General features: G+C 55.9%; 1 long non-coding RNA gene across 1 annotated transcript; it reads left to right on the top strand.

Annotated features, from left to right (window-relative positions):
• The first annotated feature begins 6,725 nt into the window (after nucleotides 1-6,725).
• Nucleotides 6,726-9,391, top strand: LOC111553802. The gene is made up of 2 exons (XR_002735066.2): nucleotides 6,726-7,227; nucleotides 9,063-9,391. It is a non-coding gene; the product is annotated as an uncharacterized LOC111553802 (long non-coding RNA).
• Nucleotides 9,392-15,290: the final 5,899 nt, after the last annotated feature.

Below are 15,290 nucleotides of genomic sequence, written 5' to 3'. Positions count from 1 at the left end.
ATGCCAATGTGGGAAGATGCTCCACGAGGAAAACCAGGGTGAACGTGGGCTCCCTTTCTTGTTTACGTTCGCTCGAGGGTCATAGCTCCGGGACCTGCCAGCTCTGGTTATTCCCCATAGGCCCCGTTACATGCGTGCATCACAGCCTGTGTCCAGCCTGTATCCATGTTTTCAGTGGGAGGGCAAGCGTGGTACCAGCAGTTCTGTCTGGAAGTGTTTTATGGATAGCCCTTGCTATTTCCTCAAAGGGCCACCAGAGGGCACTCCCACTCAGCCCGGCCGCTGTTCCCGGGGGATGGAGGGGTGTGGGGGGTGTGGGGCGGGGGTGGGGGTGGTCCCGGGCCCTGGACGGCAGGTGAAACCTGCAGGAAGCCCTGCCTGTTCTGTGTGGCCCCCACCACAGATGCAGCGAGTCCACTCCCGTCCCCGTCCCAGCCTCTGGAGGGGGTGCCGGCTCTGACCCCTTCTGGCCCCCTGCCTTTCCCTCGATATATCCATGGGCCCCCAACTCTTTGACAAGGTCTCAGACACCCCAGGGAGGCCGGGGAAAGGATCCTGGGGCAGCTGAGCCTGAGGCTGGGGGCTTTTCTGTTGTTTCCGCAGCCCCAGAGCCTGACACTGTGGGACCTCTGCAGGCTGGTTGGGGTGAATGAATGATTGATTGATGAATGAATGAATGAATGAATGTCAGTCCAGCTCCTGTTTCACTGCCTGGAATTTACTAGGGGCCTGGAATTTCTTTCCACCTCTCTCTCTCTCTGTGTGTGTGTGTGTGTGTATGTATATAATTTTTTTTTTTAACAGGGTCTCGCTCTGTTGCCCAGGCTGGAGTGCAGTGGTGCAATCTCTGCTCACTGCAGCCTTCAACTCCCAGGCTCAGGTGATCCTCCTGCCTTAGCTTCCTGAGTAGCTAGGCTACAGGTGTGCACCACCATACCTGGCTAATTTTATTTTAATTTTAATTTTTTGTAGAAACAGAGTCTTTGACCTCCCAAAGTGCTCGGATTACAGGCATGAGCCACATGCCCGGTCCCATGGCCACAATTTTTTTTTTTTTTTTTTTTTTTTTTTGAGATATAGTCTTGCTCTGATGCCTAGGCTGGAGTGCAGTGGTACAATCTTGGCTCACTGCAACTTCTCCCTCCCAGGTTCAAGTGATTCTTGTGCCTCTGTCTCTGGAGTAGCTGGGATTACAGGTGTGTGCCACCATGCCCAGCTAATTTTTGTATTTTTAGTACAGACAGGGTTTCACCGTGTTGGCCAGGCTAGTCTCAAACTCCTGACCTCAAGTGACTGCCCGCCTCAGCCTCCCACAGTGCTGGGATTACAGGCATGAACCTGCCCCATGGTCACAATTTAAGTACCCTTCTGCACCCTGAAACTCTGCCCTGGTCACCCACAGAGCCCACATGGACCAGAGTGCCACACTGTGGTTCAGCCAACGGCCTCTCCCGGCTGGCCACTGGCGAAGCGCCTCCTGTAAAACCAGGAAATGGTGGCAGCCCATCCCTGAGCTGGCCCCAGTGAGCCGGCTGACGGGGATTCACGCCCCTTCAATGGGGGCTGGCCCTGTGATCGCTGGAGCTAACAGAATGCTGGGGAAATGGAGCCGCACCTTAATGAGGCTTCTGTGTGTTGCTTCTGCTCCTGGGAAGTTCTCTCTGCCATGTGAAAGTCTGGCCACAGTGCTGGAGAGACCAAGGCCTTGAGGTCCTGAGGCTGCATGGAGAGCAAGAGACCCAGGCATCTAGGACCTCATCCCATGGAGAAGAACCATCCAGCTGAGCCCAGCCAGAAACATGAGAGAGGAGAGAACTGCAGCTGTTTTGAGCCACTGTATTTTGAGGGGGTTGGAAATGTAGCAGCAAAACCACAGCAAACAGTGGTGCCTTTGGTCCCAGAGCTCACTCACACCCTGACCCAGCCTCTGCTAATGAGTCACCCCCTGAATACAGCTCTATGCAAACCAGCCTGTCCCTGCATCTCCACACTGACAACTTCAGACTTCTGCCCCTGTCTTCTTTCAGGAAACTATCGCCTGTGCTTCCAGGAGGATGTCCCATCCCATCTAGCTAGAATTAAGCAGGCAGAGGAACTCGGAAGGACTGGACTGGCTGAGTCTTCCAGACTCCATCTTTCTCCCGTGCTGGGCGCTTCCTGCCCTCAAACATCAGACTCAAAGTGCTTCAGCTTTTGGGCTCTGGGACCTACACCAGTGGTTTCTCAAGGGCTGTTCGGCCACAGACTGAAGGCTGCACTGTTGCTTCCCTACTTTTGAGGTTTTGGGACTCGGACCAGCTTCCAGGCTCCTCAGCTTGCAGACGGCCTGTTGTGGGACTTCACCTCGTGATCGGTGAGTCAATACTCCCAATAAACTCCCCTCCATGTATACATCTATCCTATTAGTGCTGTCCCTCTAGAGAACCCTGACTCATACACTGGGGTGATGTCAACGCTGCTGTGACTGTCATTTTCTGGTTCTAGAGAAACAGTGGGACCCACTGAGACAAAGGGCGGGGGAGGAAAGGCCCGGGGTGGGGCTGAAGACACAGGTTCCAGGCCCGGCTCTGCTGCTGTCAGATGAAGCTTCTCCTCTGTTGAGTAGGTACAATCGTAGGGCCCTACTCTTGAGCTTTTGCCGTGTGGGTTGACTGTGGCAGTCCACATACAAATACTCAGCATGGTGCCTGGCATGCAGACAGGATTCCATAAATCTTAGTCGTCATAGAACTTTCCATTTCTTACCACCGAGCACTTCATGACCCCTTTGGGCAAATGACCTCCCTCTCTGGACCCCTGTGTCCACTTCCACGTGGTGGCGGGCTCAGGACAGATGGCTTTGTAGCTCCATCCCATGCCATTTCATTAGCTCCACCCGTGCCGTTTCATTCCATTCTCTTGTGTAGCTTCTCCGTGCCTTGGCTTCCCTGTTGGGGTGATTTCAGCACCACAGGGAGGACAGCAGTCTGGGAGCTGTCCATGGAGCTGAAGTCACCGGAGGGCACCTGGTAGAGAAGGTGGGGTGGGGCTGGAGGTGGGGGTGCGAGGGAAGCAGCAGGGGATGGCCAGAAATGGAGGGAGCTTGCATCCACTGGGCACAACTGGGTCTTCCATGCCATGAGAGCTCATGGAGTCAGCCTTTTCCGTGCCCCAGTTGGGAACTGAGGTGTGTTGATTGGGGCACTAGGAACAATAGCCTGCCAGCTGTGGCTTGGCCAGCCCCTCTGCCACTGCTTTCCTGCCCATCAGCCCTTTTCCCTAGACTCCCTCCTTCAGCCAGGTCCTGAAAAGTCACACCTTTTGGCCAAGCTGCTGAAAATACCACTCAGCCAGAACTCATGTGCTCATGCCAGCCTCATTCATGACACCCCCAAACCAGAAACAGCCCAGGAGCCCATTAACAGATTCATGGGAAAATGTATTGCAGTCTATTCCATCACTGGACTCTTAAACAGCAGTGAAGACAGTGTCCCATCACTGGACTCTTACACAGCAGTGAAGACAGGCGAATTGCAGTTATGCATAGCACGGATGCCTCTCTCAAACAATCATGTTGAACAGAAGTGGCCAGGCTCGATTCTGTGTGATCCTGTGTGGATCACAAACAGGCAACATAAAGGATGGTGTTTGGGGGTGGATGTTGAGGGAGAGAAGGGGTTCTCTTCATCACAATGGTGACTGGCCTCCAGGAAGGGAGGGACAGCAGCTGGGAGGCCAGGGGCCTCTGGGATGCTGAAAAAATTCTTCTTCTTTTTTTTTGAGATGGAGAATCACTGTGTGGCCCAGGCTGGAGTGCAGTGGTGGGACCTCAGCTCACTGCAACCTCCGCTTCCCGGTTCAAGCAATTCTCCTGCCTCAGCCTCCCGAGTAGCTCAAATTACATGTGCCTGCCACCATGCCTGGCTAATTTTTCGTATTTTTAGTAGAGACAGGGTTTCGCCATGTTGGCCAGGCTGGTCTCGAACTCCTGACCTTAGGTGATCTGCCTACCTTGGCCTCCCAAAGGGCTGGGATTACAGGCATAAGCCACCGCACCCAGCCCAGAATGGTTAATTTTATGTTACATGAATTTCACTCAATAAAAAAAAGACAGGAAGGGGAGAGAAAGAAAGAAAAGGTAGGGAACAGCAGGGGCCTCTTCCTAGTCAAGGTGCCTGCCTGTGAGTGTCCCCAGCAGCCCACCTCTCCTCCCCTCTTCCTCTACCTGCAGGCCCTGGAAGCACAGGGTTGTCCCCTGAAGTCCGGAGTGACTTTTAAAACATAGATGTGGGACCCATCTGATTCTGAGTTTCTGGCCAACAGCGCTCTGTGTGGTTCAGAAGTTGCATTGTCTCAGGACAGAAGCAAAGTCCAGCTAACACCTGTCAAGGGCCAGCCTCTTGCCAGGGCCTTGGCCCAACTTTCTCCTTCACTCCTCCCAAAGGCTCTGGGAAGCAGGGTACTTACTGATGGTAAGAAATGAAGCTCAGAGAGTTTCAGCGCCAAACTCAGCATTGCACCACCAGAGCACAGGAGGGCACGGGACTCACAGCACCGTAGCATGAGGGGACAGGGGACTCACAGCGCTGGAGCACAGGAGGATGCAGGACTCACACCCCCGGAGCACGGGGGGACATGGGACTCACACCCCTGGAAAATGAGGGGACGTGGGACTCACACCCCCGGAGCACGGCGGACAGGGGACTCACAGCACATCTTTAACTCCTAATCCCAGCTACCTGGGAGGCTGAGGCAGGAGAATCGTTTGAACCCGGGAGGCAGAGGTTGCAGTGAGCTGAGATCGTTCCCCTGCCCTCCAGCCTGGGCGACAGAGCGAGACTCTTCGGTCATTTCCCTTTACTCCACAGCTACTTTGGTTTTCTTTTCTTTTCTTTTTTTTTTTTTTTTTTTGAGATGGAGGGCTAGAGTGCAGTGGTACGATCTCCGCTCACTTCAACCTCCGCCTCTTTTTGTATTTTTAGTAGAGAGGCCCAGAAGACTCAGCTGCAGCCACCTGCCCCTGCAGGGCATTCCTGGCCCAGAAAGGGTAAAATCAGACTCTCAACTCATTCAGCTGAGTGGCTTGTCCCGGGTCTGCTGTAACAAGCGACCACCAATGGGCGGCTTAAAGCAATAGAAGCTGGCTGGGCCCAGTGGCTGCACCTGCAATCCCAGCACTTGTGAGGCCGAGGCGGGAGGATCGCTTGAAGCCAGGAGTTCAAGTCCTGGCTGGGCAGCATAGTGATACCCCACCCCCCACCTCTAAAAAAAGATGGTGCACGCCTGTAGTTCCAGCTACTCTGGAGGCTGAGGCGGGAGGCTTGCTTCAGTCCAGGAAGTCGAGGCTATAGTGAGCCGTGATTGCGCCACTGCACTCCAACCTGGGCAAGAGAGTGACAGCTTGTCTCAAACAACAACAATAATGACAACCAAAACACTCAGAAACATACCGCCTCACAGTTCCGTAGGCCAGATGTCTGATAGCAGAGTCACAAAGTGGAAATCAAGGCTTGGGCAGGGCCGCAGGCTGCAGGGGAGGTTCCCCACTGCCTCTTCCAGCTTCCCAGGCCCCAGGCATCCATGGCTCCCATGCCTGAGGCTGCATTGCTCCCGCTCTGCCTCTGCAGTCCCATGCCTCTCCCATCTATGTCCAATCTCCCTCTGCCTCCCTCTTAGGAGAACTCATGGTCACGTCGGGTCTGTCCACATGCTCCCTTTCTCTCCATCTTTAACTCAATCATGTCTGCAAAGACTTTTCACACGCAGTCACATTCACAGGGTTAGGGTTAGGGACGTGGATGTCTTTTAGGGGCCATTTTCAGTGGCCACAGCAAGTGTGAGTGAGGGGACCAGGCCCTGGTTTCTGAGCCCCTGTGGTGTGCTCAGTCCCTATGAGGTTATAGGTGAGGTAAGAATAGTGGCCCCCATGGCCAGGCATGTGGCTCACGCCTGTAATCCCAGCACTTTGGGAGGCCGAGGCGGGCGGATCATGAGGTCAGGAGATCGAGACCACAGTGAAACCCTGTCTCTACTAAAAGTACAAAAAATTAGCCGGCGTGGTGGCAGGCGCCTGTAGTCCAAGCTACTCAGGAGGCTGAGGCAGGAGGGCAGGAGAATGGTGTGAACCCGGGAGGTGGAGCTTCCAGTGAGCCGAGATCACGCCACTGCACTCTGGCCTGGGCAACAAAGCGAGACTCCGTCTCAAAAAAAAAAAAAAAAAAAAAAGAATAGTGGCCCCCAGCGTGGAACCTGTTTCCATTTCTCTTTTTCTCCCTGTAAGGCAGCACAGGCAGCCCAGCTGTGCCCTCCCAAGCAGGTGAGGCTGGCAGAGCCCTCTGGGTTTCTCCATCCTTGCCTGTAAGTAGGGCTGAAAACAGCTTTCACCCAGGTGCTAGGAAACGAGATGCTGTGTGTAAAGTGGCTGGCGGCTGCCTGGCCTGGTGGTAAAGCTCCTGGAAATGGGTGACTGCGTGAGTCCAGGCTCACACTGCTCTAAAGAACTACTGGAGAATGGGTCATTTATGAAGAAAGGTTTAATTGGCTCACAGTTCCACAGGCTGTGTAGGAAGCGTGGCTGGGAGTCCTCAGGAAACTCACAATCATGGTAGAAGGGGAAGGTGAAGCAGACAGGTCCTCACACGGCGGCCAGAGAGAGAGCGAGAGCACGAGGCGGGAGGCGCCATGTACTTGAAAACCATCAGATCTCGCGAGAACTCACTGTCGTGAGAACAGCGAGGCGGAAACCGCCCCGAGATCAGTCACCTCCCACCAGGCCCCTCCCCAACCGTGGGAATGACAGTTCAACATGAGATGGGGCGACCCAGACCCAGACCACATCAGTGGCTTTCAGGAGATGTGACGAGCAATGCAGGCACGGCCCCCTTGGAATAAAGTGTCCGCGGGAAGCGCTCTGTGAACTCTGCGGTACTCACCATGCGCTGGGCGCGTTTTCAGCGGGGACCACACTCTGGGGAAGCCTGTGTCGGGGAGTGAGCCCCGCTCTGTCTGGGCAGAGGCAGCCCCAGCACCGCAGAGGGCGTTCCTTAGGTCCGGACGGGGGCACAGTCAGGTGTGAATTCTGGGCCCTGAGCTGGGGCCATCATCTCCTTCCCTCTGAGAGCGAGCACAGGGGCCACTGCAGGTGCCGCTGGAGTGCTGGAGTGCTGTGCTGTGCTGTGCCGTGCCGTGCCGCGCCGCGCCGCGCCGCGCCGCGTGCCCTCCGAGCTTGAGGACCTTCCACTGAGCTGTGTGAGTCTCCGTCCTGGGCTCTGTGGAGACCAGGATGATAATAAGATGAGGATCAGTGGCTTCCAGGAGCCCCAGTCTTAGAGGTGGAGCCAAAGAGCTGTGGAGGGGCCCGGGTGGGGAGGGGCCATGGGGTGGGCAGAGGGGGTGGGGATGGGGTAGGAGGCATGGAAGGGGCAGGGGACAGATTAAGATAGAGGGGAGGTGTTAAGACTCGGAGCCGAAAATACTGGGAATTAAGGTGAAATTCTGCTAAAAGTTTATGGTAACACACTGGCATGGGGGCTGGGTGCAGTGGCTCACGCCTGTAATCCCAGCACTTTGGGAGGCTGAGGCAGGAGGATCACTTGAGGTCAGGAGTTCAAGACCAGCCTGGCCAACATGGCAAAACTCAAAAACAAAAAATTAGCCGGGCATGGTGGTGCGCGCCTGTAATCCCAGCTACTTGGGAGGCTGAGGCAGGAGGATCAGTTGAACCTTGGAGGCAGAGGTTGAAGTGAGCCGAGATTGCCTCACTGCACTGCACTCCAGCCTGGGTGACAAGAGTGAAACTTCATCTTAAAAAAAAAAAAAAGCCGAAAATGCTGGGAATTAAGGCAAAATTCTGCTAAAAGGTGATGGCATCACCTGGGATGGGAAAGGTCAGGTGTGCAGGAGGACGAAGCCGAAGGGAGAGAGATGCCCCTGGAAAGATGACTGGGGGTCCTTGACAAGGCTGGAAGATTGGGGCCGTGGGGAAGGGGGCTGGCCCGTGGCTCAGACAAGGGTTCCCTGGTGGAGGGTTGGAGGCTGGGGGAGGGAGCGGGGAGGCTGGGAGCTGCGGGGCCTCCCTCCAGGCCTTTGGCACCAGCATGGAGGGGCTCGGGCCAGCCCCGGAAGGGGAGTCGTTTGTCTCTCCCTCCCTGGCTCCCAGCTGCCCACTGCCCATCCCTGCTCAAGAGAGGAGGCGGGAAGGCTGTGTCAGGGAGGCCCAGCTGGGCTGGGGGTGGGGCCGAGGCTGCTGCTGCTGCGAGTCTTCAGATGAGGATGCGGATGCTCCCAGGGGCCTGACTGAGGCGGTGGGACTAGCAGGAGGAGTAGGAAGGAGGGCTGGGGACAGGGACTCGGTCCCGAAGATACAAGGCAAGGGCAGGGGCCTGGTGTGAACTCACCCGTAACCTCCAGGTTCGAGTCTCTCCTCCTGGGTGCTCCAGACCTGACCCTTGTTCTTCCCTTGGGATCCCACTGGCAAAAGAGACTTTGCAGATATGAGTGAGTTAAGGATCAGGAGAGGGGAGATGACCCTGGATTATCCGGGCAGGTCCCCCTGAACCACAAGGGTCCTCGTAAGAGGCGAGCAGCAGGGCAGAGAGGAGAGGAGAGGCTGCCCTGCTGGCTCTGAAGACGGAGGAGGGGCTGAGAGCCAAGGAACACAGGTGGCCTCTGGAAGCTGGGAAAGGGGAGGAACAGATTCTCCCCGGAGCCCTTCCAGGAGGAAGCAGCCCTGTCCACACCTCAATTTTAGCCCTGAGAAACCCGTGTCAGCTTTTGGCCTGCAGAACCGTGAGAGGATGAAGCTGTGTGGTTTCAAGCCACTAACTCTGGGGTCTTCTGTTCCAGCAGCCACAGGACCCTCGTCCAGGGACCAGCACCCCAGCCTGACCGGGGCTCCCTGGTGACCTGCCCGGGCTCCCACCTCTCCGCTAGCTGGGGCTTGTAAACATTTTATACTTGTGACGAGGCCACCAGCAAACACGGAGGCCTTCCTCCGGCGGTGGCCCAGCGATGAGCCTGGGTCGATGTCCCCAGGCAGCTGGGGTGTTCACGGAAGCAATAACATCTCTGTCATTTTTTTCCAGACCTCACTGAAGATCCCCTGCCCCAGGCTCAAGTCAGAGAGAGAGGAGGCCACAGTGCTGGAATTCCAGCTGGGCATCCGTCCCAGCTCTGCGCCGAGTGCGTTCAGCCCCGGCTGGAGCTTGCAGACTGCAGCCCTGCAGGAACCCACCAGGACTGACTCCTTCCTCCCCAGATCCCACAGAAAAACAGTGGATCTCCACTCGGCACGTGTCCCCTCCACGTTCACATGAAGTGTCTTTTAGCGGAAAGTGTATAAACGCGTTAATTTTGGTTACTGCACTGAAGTGAGGCAAGTTCCTGCAGCTTTATTAAATGACCAGTGCTGTCACTCCAGTGTGTGAAATTAACTCACTCTTCATGGCAGGTTTGAGGGAGGCAGAGAAAACTCTTCTCTCACCTGAAACCGTGGCTTTGAGAAAAATAAAGTAGCAACGACCGTGGCTCTGGGGAGCATGATCTGAATGAAGGACTTGGCAAAATGTTTCCTCTTAGTGGCACCTGTGATGCCAGGTCTGTGAAGAGCCCAGGGAGCCCGGCTGGCACCACCTCTGTGGCGTCCTGTGGGCTTCTGGCCACACTGTGTCATGGGAGAAAGGGCCACCGTGCAGCTGGGTCTTGGAGGAGCCTCCCCGCTGCTGTCAGAGGTGCAGCGTGTGCTTAAGCAGAAAGAACCTCGGTGCAAAGCTGTGAGGCCCGGAGCTTGGTTTCTGCCCCTGCTGTCACAAATGACCACCAGCCGGGAGGTGGGAGGCTTAAAACAACAGAAATTGATTCTCTCACAGCTCTGGAGGCCACACATCTGAAACCAAGGGGTCTCAGGGCCACCCTTCCTGCAGGGCTCAGGGAGGCCCCTTCCTGCCTCTCCAGCTCCTGGCTGATGGCTTCCTCGCTCTCCATTTTACACAGCCCCTCCTCTGTGTCTCTGTCTGCCTCTCTTTGTAAGGACATAAGCCATAGTGGCCCAGGGCTGTGACCCTTCATCTTACCTTCATCACCTCTGCAAAGACCCTGGTTCCACACTCACAGGTCCTGGGGCTGGGGACACAGCTCAAGCTGTAACAGCTTCTAAATGAGGGGGTTCAGAGGAAGACTGCCCCAGCCCCTCTGTCCTGAGCAGGGTTTGGATGTGGAGGAGTATGGGAAGGGCATTGCAGCTGCTTGGAACAGCCCACAGGTGGAGGCATGCGTCAGGAGGAGCAGGGCCCTGTGGACCCAGTGGGCGTGGAAGGTCATGTGTGGGACAGTGTGTCTTCCAGAGGGCTCAGGAGTGTGGGGCTGGGAGCCACAGAGCCTGTGGCAGGCAGGTGTGACCAGGGACAAGCGTGTTGCCGGTGGGGGACAGGCCTGGAGGATCAGCGAGGCCAGGCTTCCCAGCAGTGGGGCCCCTGGACAAGGTTGTATCCCTGTGGGAGGCTGAGGGCTTTTGCAGCCTTCATTTCAGGAACAATGACACGAAGCCCTGAGAAGGAGGAGCTCATCCGGGAGCAGAAGGAGCTGGGCTCGAGCCCGGGGTTCAGTTCTACCAAACCCAGTCCAGAGCTGGCACCTGTCAGCAGCCAAGGAGCACATTAAAAAACGTGCCGAGACCGGGTGGTGGCTCATACCTATAAATACAGCACTTTGGGAGACTGAGGTGGGAGGATTGCTTGAAGTCAGGAATTCAAGACCAGCCCGGACAACACAGACACCCATCTCTGCAAAAAATAAAAATAAAAAAAATGAGGCCCGGCATGGTGGCTCATGCCTGTAATCCCAGCATTTGCTAGGCCAAAGCAGGTGAATTACTTGAGGTTAGAAGTTCAAGATCAGCCTGACCAACGTGGTGAAAACTCATTTCAACTAAAAAAAAAAAAAAAAATTACCCAGGCATGGTGATGCGTGCCTGTAATCCCAGCTACTCAGGAGGCTGAGGCAGGAGAACCTGGGAGGCGGAGGTTGCAGTGAGCCAAGACTGCGCCACTGCACTCCAGCCTGGGCGACAGAGCGATTAGCTGGGTTTGGTGGTGCACACTTGTAGTCCCAGCTACTCAGGAGGCTGAGGCGGGAGGATGGCTTGAGTCCAGGAATTTGAGGTGGCAGTGAGCTGAGATCACACCACTGCACTCCACTCTCACTCCAGGGTGACAGGGTGAGGCCCTGTCTCAAAAAGTAAATAAATAAGTAAATGAAAAATAAAAATGTGGCGAGACCAGGTGTCCATTGATGAGTGAACGGAAAAACGAAACGGGGTCCATCTGTGCCTGGAAAATTCTTCAGCCATAAAAAGGAGCAGAGGCCAGGCGTGGTGGCTCACGCCTGCAATCCCAGCACTTTGGGAGCCAAGGCGGGTGGATCATGAGGTCAGGAGATCGAGACCATCCTGGCTAACCCGGTGAAACCCCGTCTCTACTAAAAAATACAAAAAACTAGCCGGGCGAGGTGGCGGGCGCCTGTAGCCCCAGCTACTTGGGAGGCTGAGGCAGGAGAATGGCATAAACCCGGGAGGCGGAGCTTGCAGTGAGCTGAGATCCGGCCACTGCACTCCAGCCTGGGCGACAGAGTGAGACTCCATCTCAAAAAAAAAAAAAAAAAGGGAGCGGAGCCTGACCTGGGCTACATAGGGACGAACCTTGAGGCGCTTCTGCAGAGGGAAAGAAGCTGGTCACAAGAGGCTGCACGCGTGTGCCCCTGTGTCTCCGGAACACCCACAACAGGACAACAGGCAAACCCACAGCAGGGAGGAGGACTGTGGGTGTCTGGGCTGGGGAGGGGAGAGGCAGGCGGCTGCTAATGGGGCGGGTTTTTTTTTTTTGAGACAGAGTCTCCCTTTGTCGCCCAAGCTGGAGTGCAGTGGCGCGATCTCAGCTCACGGCAACCTCCACCTCCTGGGTCCAGGCGATTCTCCTGCCTCAGCCTCCCAAGTAGCTGGGATTATAGGCCCGCACTACCACACCCAGCTAATTTTTGTGTTTTCAGTAGAGACGGGGTTTCACCACGTTGGCCAGGCTGGTCTCAAACTCCTGACCTCAGGGGATCCACCTGCCTCGGCCTCCCACAGTGCTGGAGTTACAGGCCTGAGCCGCGGTGCCTGGCCTGAATGCGCATTTTGAGAGAGTCTGGGCCAGGCAGAGCGGCTCACGCCTGTAATCTCATCTACTTGGGAGGCTGAGGCAGGAGAATTACTTGAACCTGGGAGGTGGAGGTTGCAATGAGCCCAGATTGCACCACTGCACTCCAACCTGGGCAACGGAGACTCTTAAATAAATAAATAAAAGAGAGTTTCATTTGCATAATTTCAGGCAATGATGAGCAGAGCCCTCTGAAGGTCGTTATCCCCGGGCAGCCTCTCATCTGAGCTGGGCCCAGAGCCCGGACTGTCCTCTCCTGGGAGCTCCTCAGGCTCCGTGTTTTCATGAGCCAAGTTTGCCGTCAGACTGCCTGAGTCCCCCGGGCTCTGAGTCCAGCAGAAAGGAGGAGATGGTGTCCACGCCCGTTTCCTCTTCTTTCCACCAGGCTGACTGTAGCCTGGCCTTGCTGCCTGGCCGCTTCCTCCCGGACACACTGCTCCGGAAAGGAGCCCAAGGCCAACCTTCTCCCTGGGGGCCACTGTGCCATCCGTGGGCCACGTGGGCTGCTCCAGAGGGTGAGGTCCCTGACCTCCCTGGGTCAGTCAGAGCTGCTGTGCTTTGCCTGTTCGGTGGTGGAGCTGCACCGTGCCGGGGGCGGGGGTGTGCACAGGAGGAGGCTCCTGCTGTTGGAGCAGAGTTGGGGTTGGGGTGGGGGCCACCCTCTCCCCTGGCCTGGCCTGGAAGGAGGGAACAGGCAGGTGTGACTTCCGGAAGATGGCAGTGAGCACGGAGCAGAAGGAGACCAAAGGCCGGCCTGCACCTCCCGTGTTTTGGGGAGACGTAGGGGCATTGTGCGTGTTCAGGAAGCGTGAGGTTCCTGTCTTCCCTGACAGCAGGGGCTCGGATCAGGAGCCAGGGGTAGGAGCGCAGACCTCAGGGGGAGACAACCAACCTTCACTCCCTCTGTGTTCTCTGGGCCTGTTCCCAGTTCAGAGGGCTGTGCCAGGGAGGCACCCGCACAGCTGGGCTTAGCCACAACTAAGTTTTGATTGAAGGCTCCTCCCAGGCGCTCACCCTCTTAACTCTCTCGAGTGAGCCCTGCTGGGTGCCTGAGCTGCAGGAACCTGCAAGACACCTTTGTCCCTCCCAGGCATCAGACTGACTTCAGAGTTTCTTGTTGCTATTTTGTTTTGTTTTGTTTTGTTTTTGAGATGGAATTTCGCTCTGTCCCCAGGCTGGAATACAGCGGTGCGATCTCAGTTCACTGCAACCTTTGCCTCCCAGGTTTAAGTGATTTTTCTGCCTCGGCCTCCCGCGAGCTGGTATTCTAGGCGTGCATCAGCACGCCCAACTAAGTTCTGTATTTTTAGTAGAGACGGGGTTTCACCATGTTGGTCAGGATGGTCTTGATCTCTTGACCTCGTGATCGGCCTGCCTCAGCCTCCCAAAGTGTTGGGATTACAGGCATGAGCCACTGTGCCCGGCCTCTTGTTGCTATTTAGAGGAGGATTTGCCTGAGAACTAAATCACTTACAATCTAACACAGATCAGAAGTGACTGCCAGTGTTTCTGACCGAGACTTAAATAATCAGAGTCGCTCTGATGTTTGTGCTGCAGCTGAAGCAACACCATGTTTCCTTTTGTGAAATTAACTCTGAAATGGCCCCACCTTTAAAGAAGTAACTTTATTCTGCTTTGGTATTTCAGCTCATTTTGAAACCCAACCGTGGTCTCCTCTCTTTGCCATGTGAATTGTCCATGGATTCCTGCTGAAAGTGGTGGCCCCTGGCTGGCGGGCGCAAGTGCACTCCAGTGAGAGCTGGAGGCAGTCCTGCCCCATGCAGCCACTGCCGGCGCTCGGGATTTAACCACTTGGACCCCTCTGTTTCCTCCTCAGTAAGACAAAGCTGGCACCAGAAGGGTTAAGATTGGAACAGACTTTCCTCAACTCTGATCCATGGAACTGTGCGTTGGTGCCAATGTTTTCATCGGTGTGCAGTGAAATGAGGAAAAGGAGTGCCAAGTGGAATAAACCATTTCATGTGGGCTGGGTGCGGTGGCTCACACCTGTGATCCCAGCACTTTGGGAAGCCAAGGCGGGCGGATCGCTTGAGTCCGGGAGTTTGAGACCAGCCTGGGCAACATAGGGAGACCTTGTCTCCATTTAAAAAAAAAATACTTTCATGTAAAAGGCTTTTTGTTCAGATATTATGCCATCCTACTGTACTTGGTGCCAAAAAGGTGCTTTGATGAAATGTTGAGACTATTAAGCAAGAGTTTAAAAAATTAATGTCAGTATCCGGGAAAAAGTAAGGTTAGAGTCGCATGCAAACCCAGAAGTGACTGTTGACAGTTTTCTGGTTTGTGATTTTTCCAAAGTCTGGGGACACCTGTTCTGGGTGGCGCTGCCTCACTGGTGCCTTCAAGTGAACCCTGGCTGGGGGCAGGGTCCCTGGGAGGGAGCTGGGCCCAGCTGTGCAGTCCAGCCAGAGCAGAGAAGGCAGTTGGTCAACATGCAGGCCCTGCCCCAGACTTGGTCCCAGATAAAGGGATGTCCCAGGGGTTCCTTTGAGACCCTGGAGCCCGTGGCTGGTGTGCATGGGAGGAAGGGAGGTGTGAGCCAGGCGCCCAGCCCACAGGGCTGGTGGGGGGTGGGGGCAGGAAGGGGCCCAGTGCCCCACCACATAAACCTGCCAGGGCTGGGGACCTGGAAGCCCTTTCCCCTGGGAGGGTGACAGGGTCACTGACAGTGACCATCTGGCTGGTGCTGACGTGGAGGGTGGGGATTGGAACCACTGGGTTGGGATCCTCTGGCCATCCACTGGGAACCCCACCTTACGGGGGGAAAGGGTGGTGGCAGTCACGCTGCAGTCAATCCCTACTGCAGTGGGTGGGTGGGGGCTCGGTGCCCTTGAGACCCCGGTCATCCTTCTGGCCACAGGATGTCCTGCCTCTTCTATGCCTCCTGGGTCTCGGGGGAACCAAGGGTCCTGGAGGGGAACTGTGCAGTCTCACAGCTCAAAAGGGCCAAGGTGGGGTGAGGCCAGGGTGTCTGCAGCCCGAGCACATACACATAAGCTTCATGCTTGGGCAGTCCTCACCCTCTGTCCCCTCACTTTCCTCTCCCTCTGTCCCCTCACCTTCCTCACGCTCTGTCCCCTCACCTTCCTCACGCTCTGT

The sequence above is a fragment of the Piliocolobus tephrosceles genome, chromosome 17, assembly GCF_002776525.5.
Source record: "Piliocolobus tephrosceles isolate RC106 chromosome 17, ASM277652v3, whole genome shotgun sequence".
NCBI classification, from domain to species: Eukaryota; Metazoa; Chordata; class Mammalia; order Primates; family Cercopithecidae; genus Piliocolobus; species Piliocolobus tephrosceles.
The sequence above is the reverse complement of the archived record's forward strand: the minus strand, read 5'-3'. Positions and strand labels throughout refer to the sequence as shown.